This window comes from Equus asinus, chromosome 9 (genome assembly GCF_041296235.1).
Source record: "Equus asinus isolate D_3611 breed Donkey chromosome 9, EquAss-T2T_v2, whole genome shotgun sequence".
Classification (NCBI taxonomy): domain Eukaryota; kingdom Metazoa; phylum Chordata; class Mammalia; order Perissodactyla; family Equidae; genus Equus; species Equus asinus.
In genome coordinates, this window is record NC_091798.1 from 2,957,415 (window position 1) to 2,970,244 (window position 12,830).

Genomic DNA, 12,830 nt, shown 5'->3' on the forward strand with positions numbered 1-12,830 from the left:
AAATAACCCGTCTTCTACTAACACGCATTAAGGATTTCTCTGTATTCTTACAAGCAGCGCTCCAATTATTAAAACTGCATAAACTACAGTTTGCATCTATGTAGGCTTACACATAAGTTAAATTTTCAAAAGTGTATTTTCTGTGTGCATTTTCACTTGTGATGAGTTTTCACTTGAGTGTCTTTTCACTTGAAAAATTTCTCATGGTGACTGTACCATTTTACGTTTTCACAGCACTGTGTGAGTGTCTGTTTCCCCAGCCCACAGTTCCTACTCTGACTCTCCATTCTTCTTGCGCTAATGCTCTACTTTCTCCTCACCTCAAATATCATTCAAAGAGACATTTTCCCTCTGTGTCAAGGCTCAGCGAGGATTCCACACTTGTCACTTTAGCCACATCTGTACTACAAACAGGAGAACACTGCAATATTATTCCTTTTGTAGGTTCAGCAAAATAAAATCTCATTCACACACATATTTCTAAGATTACTTAGGGTATTTCAATCTCCGACAATGGATAAAAACTAGGCTGAGAACATGATCCAGTACCTCTATAAAGAGTTTAACTGTTTAAAAAAATGTTACGTTTTGTGGACACTGAAAGCTCATGGAATAGGAGTAAACATGAGTTGGGAACTGTGAAATAATAAGAAATATATATATTGATGTCAGCCCCTGGTTCCTGACACAGAGCTCCTAAAACCCTTGTAAAAACCTAAGTGGTGAGAGCAGTAGCAGCATCTTTTGTCCCAACAGGTGACTCTGGTGGGCCCCCGGATGACTCCAGGATGGGGGCTGGTTACCAGAAAGACCAAGTCTTGACTAGAAGTTTGGAATTTTGAGCCCCATCCTTCATCCTCCAGAGAGGGAGAGGGGCTGGAAACGGAGTTAATGATTGATCATGCCCACGAGAGAAAGCCTCCAGAAAACCCCAACAGTACAGCGTCTGGGGAGTTTCTGGGTGAACACGTGGAGGTGCTGGGAGAGTAGCACGCCTGGAGAGTGCATGGATCTGTGCCGGTTCCCCATGCCTTGCCCTAGGCATCTCTTCCATTTCGTTGTTTCAGAGTTATATTCTTCTATGATAAACTGGTAATCTTAAAAGTAAAACATATCTCTGAGTTCTTTGAGCTGCTGTAGCAAATTAAATTGAGCCCAAGGAGGAGGTCGTGGGAACGTCTGATCTATAGCCTGTCGGTCAGAAGTGCAAGTGACAACCGGGGCTTGGGATTGGCATCTGAAGTTGTGGGGGGGAACAGTCTGGTAGGACTGAACCCTCAAACTGTGGAATCTGATGCTGTCTCCAGGTAAACAGTGTCAGAATTTGGGTGAATTGAGTTGCATTGTAGGACAGCCAGCTGGTCCAGGGTCCTGGGTCCAGGAACCTCAAAGAGGAACAGAGAAGGAAGTGACATGAAATAGCTGTTCTTTAATAATTCTAAGAATTAATAATATTATCTGAGGAAATGTGGAAATCACACAAGCCAGGAAAGGAGAGACAAATGGCCATAAGATGCTTGTACAATAAAAAGAAATGTGAAAATTTGTTTGTGTGCTATAGAATTTTGCTTGTGTGTGTGCATTTTAAAGTATTATAACTTAATATACAATTATAACCCAGTTTCAGCTATCAGTATCGTAACAAAATAATTTCCCCATACAAAAAAATAAACACATTTTAACGGCTACAAAATTATATTGAGGGTGTTTCGTTACTTAACCATCTCAATCTTTGGGAAATTTAGTTGTTTTCCATAATATGCGATTATAAACGATGCTGGTATTAACATATATTCATACTAAAACATTCTGTATATTTTTTATTTTCTTACGCTAGGCGTATAAGAGAGCATGAACTGAGAAAAATTTTAATTGCCCCTAATTTATATTTCCACCAGCACTACATAAAGCTTCTTACCTCAACAGCGTTACCATAAGGGATTAGTATTTCTTTAAACAATAATTTTGGAAAGGGAGCCTTGGAATGCAATCACAAAGGTAACCATTGCAGGACAGGAATTCTGAGTTTCCTTCCTGTATAGATTTTAAGAACTCTGCCTAAAGCCAAAGAGAAGCCTGATCTTCTTTTCTTTATTTTTTTATTTTTCCCAAGGATTGGCACCTGGGCTAACAACTGTTGCCAATCTTTTTTTCTCCTGCTTTTATCTCCCAAACCCCCCCTGTATAGTTGTATATCTTAGTTTCACGTCCTTCTAGTTGTGGGATGTGGGACACCGCCTCAACGTGGCCTGACGAGCAGTGCCATGTCTGCGCCCAGGATCCGAACCCTGGGCCGCCACAGCAGAGTGCATGAACTTAACCATTCGACCACGGAGCCGGTCCCTGGATCTTCTTTTATTTTATATGAATTTTTTTTTCTTTTTTACCCCTTTTACAAAAGAAAGATCCAACATCAAGTGATGGAGCCATTGGCCTCCCCAAAGATGTTCACAGATCGCTGCATCCTTTGTCTCTCTTTTCTGGGAGGGGTGCATGTGATCAGGCTGTGTTAAACAACTTGATCACGAATATCATGTTGAGCTAGCTGATTTAATTACTCCTTCCCTGAGACTTCAGTGCCACAGGGACTGCTGGATTTGGAAAAAATGACCCGAGACCAAAAGGGGATATTGGATAGGTTCCAGAACTTTTTAAAAATCTCTACTGCAGCGGAATGAATAAGACAACAGAGAGAAACTTTATTAAGCTGGATTTCAGGGTTTCTCAGCCTAGGCTTCCACTATAGGGATAATGTCCCGAGCAGAGAAATTTTTCTGTTAATCCTAGATCACTTAGAAGAACTATTACTTACTTTTGGAGTGCCAGAACTGACATGTTGAACTAGGACATTGGAAGCAGGAAGAGTTAACAGTGGATGTCTGTGGAGTCTGCTGAGGAAAAGTTTGTCTTGCCATGTCTCCTTAATGGACACAAGAAGGTTCATACGTATAAGGGAACTCCATTTTCCTATGAATATGTCCTTGCCTCATTGAAATACAGGAATTTTCTATAATTCAAAGGATGGAATATATCTTCAAGAAAATTCTGAATGAGAATCAAAGCAAATAATGCTTTATTTTGATAAAAAACAACAATAATAACAAAAACACTGAAGCAGTTATGCAGGTGCCATATCCCTCTGGTGTGCTGGGTTCCCTGCCCTGGTCTGAAGAGGAGAGTCCTCGCTACGACCTCACACAGCATTCCCTTCTGTATGTCTATGACATCTTCCATGTGTTTACTCCTGGAACACAAGGAGAGATCTCCAACTCAGTGACACCATGCCAGTTGATGCACGCGGGCCATCTGGCCACTGAGGGCTCTGACAGTCTTCACTGATGGTCATGACCTCATGATGCATGGCACAGAACAATCTTCTCCACTTTGCCAAGTTTTAATATCCTCCACGATTACAGTGTTTAGACAATGAGTTACATGCTTATACGTTACAGTAGCTGGGAGGGGTTTCCTTCCAACTTCTGGTATTGGAGGGAAATAAAGGACAACTTTGTGAGTCAGTCAAGCCATAGGAGACACACAAAGGCTGTTCACATTGTAGGAAATAATCAGATCTATTTTTTTAAAAAAATCAGTCTGTTGATTGTTGAAGTCATTCTCTCCAACGTTTTGTCACTTGCAGAAATTCTTGTATGAATTCATTATAGGAGAAACCGAGTTTCTTCTGACTTTCTTATTATAATTAGAAACAGTGAGATGAAGGTGCTTAATAGGATTACTCCAGGGCAAGAGGGGTCCCTCTCTGAAGGGTCCTGTAGATGTGGATTTCCTACATAAAATAAGTAGAATGATGGGATTTCATCTTTAGTTTGAGAAGAGGTCTTTTCATTAAACGTTCTTGGAAACAAGAGGGCGAGATGTTCGCAGTAGCAGGGATAATGAAACTATTTTGAAATAAGCAGAACTTCAAACTGAGGAAACCTAGGGGATTTTTCCAGTGGCAATGAGGAAAGCGGGAACTGGAGAGACTATGCCACCAGCTTGGGGTAACAGGAACCTCACAGCTCCAACGGTGATCTGTCAGCATGAAGGAGGGTTAAGTGGTCTGAATCATCAGAATATGAAGAAAAGGACAAAAAGAAGACACCACAAGTCAACTCAGACCTAGGAAGAGACCCAGAGGCTTCACTTTGGGATCCTCCATGGTTAATAAACCTGTGTTCTTTCATAATTGTGAAAGGAGGCTTGCCTCCCCCAACAGTCACATTCAATTTCTATTATTAAGTTGACAAAATTAAGAATTTTCTTCTTTCTCCTCCAAAGCATACTGACAAATAAATACTAGATTTGCTGAGGCAGGATTCCTGTTTTGAGATCCACAGAAAAAAGAGCCTGAGTGAATTGTAGCTCTGTGAAAATAATCTTTGAAAATGTCCAGTTAAGCTTATTTTAAGTACTGAGGCAATCAGATTGTAACCTACGGACTCAGAGGTCACTGTGAGCTGGTCATTGACGTGAAATACATTTACAAAGAACAGTTACACTTGTCCTGAAAACAGTGTTTGTGCTTTCAGTTTTTTAGAATCTGAATTTGGAGAAGAACCTGATTGACCAAAATTATAACTTTAAGAACTTCATGAATAGAGAAATTTCTTTCTTTTCACCTTCCTTTCTTCTATTTCATTTTCATTGTGAAATATACAAACACAAAAAATTGATACATATTAGACAAGGAGCACTGATCGGTGGTTACCAGGGGAAAGGGGGGGTGGGGGGAGGGCACAAAGGGTGAAGTGGTGTACCCACAACATGACCAACAATAATGTACAACTGAAATCTCACAAGGTTGTAAACTATCATAATCTTAACAAAAAAATGGATACATATAGATGGTTATTAAATAAACAACTGTGTGACATCAACCCAGGTCAAGAAATAGAGTACTACGACCACCAGTAGGTCTCCTGCATGCCCCCTAGTGTTGCTAGACTCCTCTTGCCCCCAGGGTATCGAATATCCAAATTAGCATAATAACCCTCCCTTGCATTTCTTTATACTCATGTCTATTTCTATGCCAAAATCATAGTCTGATTTTTGCCTGTTTTTTTTCCCTTGTGTAATTAGGGTAACATATATATACTGTTGCATCTGATTTCTTTCATTCAATATTAAGTATTTAAGATTCATACTCAGTGTTGCAAGTTAATCCTATTAATACACCATTTTGTTTATTCCTTCGATTGTTGATGGAGGTCTGGATTGTGTTCACTTTTGGCAGTTACAAATGATGCTTTTGAGACGATTCTTCTGTGTGTGTGTATATATATATACACATATATATATATCTGGTTACCATTCACATGGATTTACTTACGGTATTAAGCAGGGATCATAGGGTAACCATATCTTCAGCTTTACTGGGGATATTGTCATTTTTTTTCTTCAAAGTCAACAAACCAATTGATAGTCCCACACTGTAATTCCCGTATCTTCACATTCTTGCTGACACGTAATACTGTCCAGATTTTAATTTGAGGCTTCTGGCGGGTGTGTGGTGATGATTGTGGTGTAAATTTACTCAGCCTTTTCTTTTCTGTAACTCTGTCCCTGGTCAAGACTTGTGTGTGGGGGACAGGGTAGGAGGGAACCCGGGATTCCTACATCATCCTACGTGAAAATGTTTGTGGGGCACTGATATCATTTCTTTTACTTTACTTGGTATTTCAAGTGCACTGTCCAGTAGTGTGGCCAGGACACAGAGTCATTTCTCAAGGACCCCACGGAGTCTAAATATTAGACTCTAAATATTAGGTCTTCTTGTTTCCCTTTGAAATAGCTTCTTTTGTCCATCTGATAAAACAACCTCGAGTACTCTTTTTAAAAACAATAATTAAGATATAATTGACATATTATATTAGTTTCAGGTGTACAACATAGCGATTCAATATCTGTGTATATTGTGAAATGGTCACCACAATAAGTCTAGTTAACATCCATCACTATGCATAATTACATATTTTTTCTTCTGATGAGAAATTTTAGGATCTACTCAGCCACTTTCAAATACACAATATAGCGTTACTAACTATGGTTAATATAAATATAAATAGAGTCAACAAGTGCGTTACATCCCCAAGACATTTATTTATAGCTGGAAGTTTGTTATTCAACCCTCTTCATCCCTTTCACCCCCCATCCCGACCCCCCACCTCAATTACTCTTGAGGGAGCATAAAATCCTCATACTGACTAATCGTGGGTACTTCCAAATTATTTGTCAGCTTCCACCCAGATCTTGCATTGAAAATCTCAAAGAGAGAGTTTAGATTTTCTTTCCTTCTCACTGCCTGACCTGACCAAAACGTCATGCATCGCTACTGGCCTATTGCTACATCCAGGAGAGTCACTTGAGGAATAGACAAAACTGGAGGAAAAAACACATGGATAATTTATCACTACATTGTCATCACAAGCATGGAATTCACCAATGATGCCTAGGAAGAAATTGGGATCATTTATGGAATAGTGTAAAGAGAATATAGGAGATATCTCAGCTGAAGAGAAAGAAGCTACAAAAAATAATTATGCAAAAGATGGAGCAATAAAATGCATCAGGAGATTCAGGAGCATAAACAGAGTTAAGGGAAAAAAATGACCCATATTTTCTTAGTTACTCATTATGGAGAGCAGGATCAATTCCTAAAAGGTCAAGTAATTCTGATTCTGATGTATTTGATGATAATGTTTATTACTAATGGTAATTTGTATTTTCAACTATCATCATGTAATGCTGATAATTTGCATAATTTATATTTCTATAGTTATTGCTACTCTCCTCTTAGACTAGTGACCATTATTTTGAGCGACAAAAACACAGTGCCTTGAGATTATCTGTCTGTTCATTATATGTGTTAAGTTATTGAATTTTTGTCTTGCATCAATTTTTATTTCATTAATTGTCATTTAGATGATTCAGATGTTTACACATAATTATCAAGTCAAATCTCAGTATTCCTTTAGCATTTCTCTCTTCAGTTATGGTTGGAAAATCTGTCCCTAACTTAATATTACAAAAACATATGCAGATGTATCTCCAGATCGCTTTTACATTTAATTATTCATTCCATTTTGACTATTATAGCTTAGCCTAGAGAATTACGTAAATATGCATTACTTCACTCCTTCACACCTTTTAAACGCAGCTAACAGACACTGAATAAACCAGCTCATCCCAGGCGGTATCAGGAGTTACTTGCCCCACGTGCTGTCCCCAGGCTGCAGCCGCCTGAGGGGACTCGCCCGGGGCCCCGCCCTCAGAGCTCACACCCGCCGTGCGCTCTCGCCCCGGGGCCGCCCCGCCGACCCTCCCGCGCGGCTCTGCGCGCACAGGCCGGACGCTCGGAGCCGGCGCCAGGCCACCCTGCTCTGCCTCCCCGGCGCAGCGGCGCCTCTGGACCGAGCACGCGCACCAGCGGCCTCCGCGCAGGCTCCGTGCCCGCGCACGCGCCCTCGCGTCGCGCTCCTGGCGGAGACACCTGCGCTCGGGCCCGGCTCCGGGCGGTTCTCGCGCTGCCGTTCCACCGGGACTTCCGCGCTTCGGCGGCCTTTCTGACGAGCCGCGGCGCCCGGAGATGTTCAGGTTGGAGCGACACTTCCCAGAGGGCAGCGGTCACTCCAGCTCTTCGGCTTCCATTCCGTATTCGCGCGGTTCTCCCTCTTCGCAAGGTGAGTGGAGCTCATTTGTGGATGTGTTAGCACAGGATGCGGGAATCCTGTGAAGCGAGTCAATTCGGAGCCCGACGTGAACCAGGAGGGGTGGCAGTGGAAGCGCTCACAGCGTGGAGGCCGGTAGTAGGGACGCCAGTCCTCACGGGACTCTGGGGCCTGAACGGCGGAGGACGGTGTGTGTCTGTGGGGACACACGGGCAGCGTGTGGCGGGGTGTGTGTGAGAGACGCGAGTGAGCGGTGGGATGCGCCTCCGTGCCGTGGGTGAGGCTGCGAGGCTGTGACAGGTGCGTGGCTGTGCTGGGGTGACGGGGATTTGGTGCATGTCCTTCACCTGTGCGGGTGTGATGGCTGTGGCTCTGTGGCGTCACTGTCTGGTGGCTCTGGGCTCCCTGGCGCTTCCTCCTCTTCTCTCCTCACAGCTACTTGGCTGCAAGAGGGAAGTAGGACATTGAGCCCTAAAGAAGATTTCCAGCCAGGGGGCACCGAGGTTAGTTTGGGAAAGCCTGGGGAGTTCTCTACTTGGGAGCTCTGAGGGGCAGCTACTGTCTCAGAGCCTCGGGGTTCCCAGAGCTGGGACCCCAGGAACGTGCTGTAGACCTATTCCCGTAGTCCAGGCTCTGTCCTCCTGCCATCTGTGTATGAGCAGGGCGGGTGTGGACCTGGATAGTGTCCTACATGTAAGGAAGTCATTCTGTGCCCCAAGAACAGCCTCGTGCCTCCTGACTTCCTCCTCAGTCCTGCCATCCCCAAAAGAAGAACCTTGATGAGGGAAAAGAATTGGTTTACACACAAAAGTCAACATTGAGGATGGTTGATTTTCTTTCATGAAATCATTGATTTTAAATTATTGGTAGAAGAAAAGTTTAATAAAACTTTGCATTAACATCTGATTTTTAGTTGTCTTCCCAAAAACATGTCCAAATACTAACTGAAATAGAAGAAAATAAGGAATCATTTTATTTACCCACATGCCTTTTGTTGCTGCTTAAGGGCACTGTCAGTCTTACTAATGTTCTCACTGTATGAGACGCTCGATCACATCGGATTTTTTGGGCAGGTTATAATTCACAAATGTCTCTTTGTTTCTGCTCCGTTTCGGTGGGAGGGAAATTTCCTCTTTCCTAGAAGCTCTTGATTTATAAATTAAAAATGCATTCTCAAGTAAAAGTCCTGATTTTCCGCCCCCCTTTTTTTTTTGTGAGCATTATCAGAGCAGGGCTGATAAGCACAATTTTATCCTAAAAAGGCAAATTCTTTCTTTTATAATACCCAGTTGGGGGACATGCAATGTTCTTCAATAAAAATAGCTAACATATTTATACAGGATTACAACATATTATTAAGTTTTTATGTAGATGATATTTCTCTAAGATATTCATGCTTAAGAAGTGATCTTCATACTCTTGCCTCTACTGATGAAAACCCCAAGACACTAATATGTCATGAACTCTAAGAGCAGTTACATTTAGAAAATCTGAGAACAGAATCTATGTCTTAAGTTTCAACTGGATACCTTTCCCCAGTTATGAGTGCGTACTTTACACTGGGACCAGTATCATCCTGATTAATAATCCTGTACATGCCATCACATAGCAGGACCAAATTAATTAACCTGTTCCCTCTTAGATTTTTGTGTTTCTAGTTTTGGCTGTCAAAAACTGCGTATTGAAGATACTCATATCTCTTCTAGCCCAGTCTCTTCTAGCCAGTGTTTACGTATTCACTGACCAGATTATTCTCTCCTATGTGCTCAACTTAGTAATATTAAGAGCTATAATGGAGGAAGGAAGAAATTAAGTCCTGTAAAGAAATGATTTGAGCTTCCCGTGTCAGGACTGTAGTTGCATGAGAGATGGAGATCCCATTTGGCCAAGCAGGGAAAGACTGACATTCTCACAGACATGAGTTTTCTGGATAAATGTGATAAAGCCCAGCAATGAACGGTCTCTGGAGGCGGAGATCCAATGCTCTGTGAGGTTTTTGGAATTGAATAGCAATATGAATTAGTGATTGTAATATATGGATCATGGTTCTTGGTAAGGAATTTCTGAATGATGAGTACAATGAATATTTTATTGCTGACTAGGAGGTGCTGAAATTGAATGACCTTAGTATAACTCTGCATCATCATATATCGAGTATTCTCTAAATCAGGAACCGCAAAAGTGTTCAGTGAGGGATTGTTAATGGCCATAAAAGAGAATAAAAACATAAGCTGTTTAAGTTATCAGAGATGAAGAACAGAAAAGACCTTAGATATGTTGTCCAACCTAGTGTACAGAAACCTAGTCAGCTGGAGATGATTAAATCTATTATAACTGTAAGTTTGAGTGCTATGCAGCCATTCAAAATATTTGTTAAAATAAGAAAACTATGTGGCATAGGATTTAACATAAAGAACTTCAGGATTGAAGACATCCCTTAGTTTATCAAACCCTCTTATTTTTCTATCCCTTGTGACAATGTCTTTATTTCATTTGGAGTGTTTAGTCCATTTACATTTAATGTAATTATTGATACAGTTAGATTAAGATCATCCATTTTATTATTTTCTGTCTTTTCCATCTGGCTTTTGTTCCCATATTTCTCTGTTTTGTCTTCTTGGGTTAATTAAGTATTTATTTAAAATTCCATGTTAATTTGCTTCTTTGCTATACTTTGTGATCATTTTTAGTGGTCACGGTCTGTATTATAATATATATTCTTAACTATTCAGAATCTACTTAGAGTTAATATTGAACTCTGCTCTTACTCGTCAAGTGTAAGAACCTTGCAATTTATAGCCCCATCTTCTATATTGCAGCTGCCATATATATTGCATCTATCTTTATATAAAACTATAATACCATGTTTTTAATAACATCTGTATTGATATAGAACACAGCACATATTTAAAGTATACACTTGGATTCATTTATTTAAAATTTTGATATAATAGACCTATAACATTCTATTAGTTTCAGGTGTACAACATAATGATTCAATATTTGTATATATTGAGAACTGATCACACTAAGTCTAATAAATATCCATCGCCACATATAGTTACAAATGGATTCATTTTGAAATGTGTATACATCCATGAAACCATGACTACAGTCAAGATCATGAACAAATCCATCACTCCCAAAGCCTTTGTAATCCCTCCCACCTCCCAGCCTCCTCCCCCTCTGCCTCCAGACAACCACTGATCTGCTTTCTGTGACCATAAATTAGTTTGCAATTTCTAGAAATGTATATAAATGTAATCAAACAGTATGTTTTCTTTTTTGTCTTGTTTCTTCCACTCAGCATAATTACTTTGAGATTCATCCATGTTGTTTCATGTATCAGTTCAATCCAATATATAGCTGAGTAGTATTCCATTATATGGATATATTATAATTCATTTATCCTTTCTCCTGTCAACAGACATTTGAGTTGTTCCAGTTTGGGGCTATTATGAATAAAGCTGCTATAAACATTTCTGTGAGAGTATCTGAATGAGTCTAAGTTTTTATTTCTCTTAGGTAAATACCTAGGTGTAAAATTGTTAGGAAGTAAGGTAGTTGTATGTTTGACTTTAGGAGGAATTGACAAGCTGTTTTCCAATTTTTAAAACTGTTTTATATTCCCACTATTAATTTATGACTGCTCCATTGACTCCACATCTTTATCATCCTTCTTATTATCAGACTTTTGAATTTTAGCCATTCCCTCTAAACTCATTTTTAACCTGAATGTCACAAATTTTGACATGTTCTATCTTCATTATTATTCAGGTCAACATATTTTAAGTTCCATTTGAAATTTCTTCTTGGACTCATGGGTTATATAAATATGTATTGCCTAATTTCCAAACATTTCCCAGATATTTCTGTTACTGATTTTAATAATTCCATTTTGGTCTAAGAATACACTCTGTGTGATTGGATATTTCTAATTTATGAGACTAGAGTTTTGTTTCCCAACATATGGTCTAACCTGGTGACTGTTCCTCATGCACTTAAGAGAACAGGTGTTCTATTGTTGGGTGGAGTTTTCTATAATTGATAATTAAGTCTATTTGTTTGGTAGGGTTTTCTTCTTTGCTATTACTGATTTGCTATCTATTTACTGAGAGAAGTGTGTTGAAGCATCTTTACCATTTTATTTTTTTCCTATTACTTTTCACTTCTGTTTGTTTCCTATGTTTTGAAGCTATTATTATGTACATTCACACTTGTGAATGTGGGCTTGAGGAATTGGATACTTTTTCATTATGAAATGGCTTTCTGACTCTGGTAATATTCCTTGTTCTGAAGTCTCCTTTGTCTGGTATTATCACAGCCACTACAGCTTTCTTTGGATTAGTGTTTCCATGATATTCTCTGTCTATCCTTTTACTTTTGACCTATTTTTCTTTAAAATGTATATATTGTGTAAATGTGAATATATATATTAAAATGTGTAGTATTGTCCTTTCTTTCTTAAACCCAGTCTGACAATCTCTAAATGTAATCATTAGACAATTTACAATTGATGTAATTATCTATATCAGCAGTTCTAAAACTTTAACTTGTAGAAGAGTCAGCCGGAGAGCTTGTTAAGCCATACTTTTCTGGACCCATCACCAGTATGTTCGGTGGAGCCCATGAATCTGCAATGCTATCAAGTTCATAGCTCGTTCTAATGCTGGTCCAATAACCACATATCTATGCATTTATGTCTCTCTGTACCACTGGTGCCTTTTTTCCTGTCTGCCTATCCACTGCTTATTTCCTTTTCCCACTTTCTTGCCTTGTCTTAAATTGAATTTTTTCTTTTGTATTTCCACTTCGACTTATCAGATATACCCCTTTATTTTATTTTTTGAGATTATTCTATGGTTTCCAGTATTTACCCCAGTCCATCCTCAAATACTGTTATACTGCCTAGCATATAAGGTAATGTTCAACAGTATATTTACCTTTCACCTGCCTATCCTCTGGATTATTTTTATCATACAGCTCACTTCTGCCTATAATGTACATCATACAATGCATCATTATTATTTTTGCTTTATGCATTTAGTCCTTTTTTAAAGAAATTTTAAAAATTCATTCTTCCCCTCCAAAATTCTTACACCTGGCAGACACAAACTAAGGAGATCTCTCAGAGCTTCTTTTTATCTATTAATTTAAACC

The 12,830-nt window shown here is 39.5% G+C and overlaps 1 protein-coding gene across 1 annotated transcript in view; it reads left to right on the forward strand.

Moving 5' to 3' along the window:
* The first annotated feature begins 6,926 nt into the window (after nucleotides 1-6,926).
* Nucleotides 6,927-12,830, forward strand: part of LOC123276004 (disks large-associated protein 5-like) — a 65,991-nt gene continuing 60,087 nt past the window's right edge. Inside the window, exon 1 of the transcript XR_011505688.1 lies at nucleotides 6,927-7,682. The gene's annotated coding sequence lies outside the window, so the exon portion shown is untranslated. The remainder of the gene's footprint in view (nucleotides 7,683-12,830) is intronic.